The sequence below is a fragment of the Ixodes scapularis genome, unplaced genomic scaffold (assembly GCF_016920785.2).
Source record: "Ixodes scapularis isolate PalLabHiFi unplaced genomic scaffold, ASM1692078v2 ptg000800l_1__unscaffolded, whole genome shotgun sequence".
In the NCBI taxonomy this organism is placed as follows: domain Eukaryota; kingdom Metazoa; phylum Arthropoda; class Arachnida; order Ixodida; family Ixodidae; genus Ixodes; species Ixodes scapularis.
In genome coordinates, this window is record NW_024610039.1 from 1,281,520 (window position 1) to 1,283,503 (window position 1,984).

Consider the following 1,984-nt stretch of genomic DNA (forward strand, 5'->3'; position numbering starts at 1 on the left):
TTAATGCGATCGCACCAAGAAGTAGGTTCCCAAAAAACCACTTGAGTGCCCCTTTAAGGTCAAAGCAGCTGACTACTTCATTTGGCAGCCGGTTCTATTATCATTTTACAAAGAAAGAAGTTCATGAAGGGATCATTAATATGGGAAAGTTACATTGAGGTTGCTCGTCTCTTTACGACGTCACGTTAAAGGCCGGAAGAATTGCTATGCATCTATTTCAGTCATACACAGAGCATATTATCAAATATATATTTTTATATTGATATTTTTCTTCTCTCTAACAGAGTCAAACCCTGCCTCGCGTCTTTCTGGAGGAACATTGTGTGCGCCTGTATTCATATAATATATACTTATCGGAGTCAAATTATTTATTCCTTCCATTTTAGATTCGAGGTATTTTACATGCAAGCACCATACGGCGTTTGCATATTGTAATATTGTGCAAACAGAGCGTCTTTAAGCGGTTACTGGAACATCGCTATACGCCTGACACAGCTTTCTGATAAATTAAAATTTTTATAGCCTTTCGTACAAATACAATCTACGTAATTATCTCATCGCATATGGTACTACAAAGCTTATTGTATAAATACATAATTTTGTTTACTTTCCGTACGTAAACAGTTGTTAATCAATAATCTAAAAATATAATTTCTTATTGATAATGCTGCTGAACATGGTATCTATAAAATGTGTGACCATACCCTACCAACCGCATCTTTAGCAGAATTGCACTAGACCAGTACCAAGCGATTACGGCTTCCGAAAGTTCGCACTTTAGAAAAAATGCGCTCATTAACCTCTAAATAAGCTTACTCGAACAGACGATAAATACTATCATATACTTTATGCATGACGAAACTCAATTTTTGTTTTTCTTGTACAGCCATCGCACATGACGCAATCCCAATAAACATCGTCATCTTCTGTTTTGGTTTTGTCAAAACATGGCGCATGGCTCGTTCCTCGCGGCGGAGTTCTAACATTTTGGTGCCAAAAACCCGAGATATTGAGCGCCCCACCGACACGAACCCGAACAGGCTCATCGGTCAGATCGTGTCTTCAATCACTGCTTCTTCGCGCTTGACGGCGCCCTCAATGTGGATCTGACAGAGTTCCAGACCAACCTAGTGCCGTACCCCCGCATCCACTTCCCGCTGGTCACGTATGCCCCGGTCATCTCCGCAGAGAAGGCCTGCCACGAGCAGTTGACCGCCTCGGAAATCGCCAACTCGTGCTTTGAGCCGGTCAACCAGATAGTGAAGTGCGACCCCCGCCACGGCAAGTACATGGCCTGCTGCCTCCTGTACCGGGGAGACGTGGTGCCCAAGGATGTGAACGCAACCATTGCGGCCATCAAGACCAAAAGGAGCATCCAGTTCGTGGACTGGTGCCCCACTGGCTCTAAGGTCGGCATCAACTACCAGCCCCCGACCGTGGTTCCCGGCGGCGACCTGGCCAAGGTGCAGCGTGCGGTGTGCATGCTCTCCAGCACGACGGCCTTTGCCGAGGCTTGGGCCCGCCTGGACCACAAGTTCGACCTGATGTATGCCAAGAGGCCTTTGTGGACTGGTACGTCGGTGAAGGCATGAAGGAAGGCGAATTCTCAGAGGCCAGGGAAGACTTGGCTGCCCTGGAGAAGGACTACGAGGAAGCGGGCATCGACTCTGCTGAGGGGGCCCAAGACGATGGTGGAGAGGAGTTCTAAGTTGCGCTACTGTTTGCCCTCCTGGCCTGGGCCTTGGAATAAAAGGAACAGTTCGGAAAAAAAAAACAAGGTGTACGGCTTGTTCCTCGCGGCGGAGTTCTAACAATGCATTCTATGTAAGATCGACAGTAAGACTAGTACCAGAGCGGACGCTAGAAAGAATGTCGCCTGCTCTCCAGTGCTCGCTCTTCTAAAGTGGAAAAAAGTGAAACACGTCTCTTCTTACCTTGTCGCCGCATATATATTTTCGACCTTATCAGATGAAGGTTTTTTGTT

The 1,984-nt window shown here is 46.5% G+C and overlaps 1 pseudogene; it reads left to right on the top strand.

Annotated features, from left to right (window-relative positions):
• Positions 1 to 954: 954 nt before the first annotated feature.
• On the top strand, positions 955 to 1,726 carry LOC8035431 (annotated as a pseudogene).
• The last annotated feature ends 258 nt before the right edge of the window (positions 1,727 to 1,984 follow it).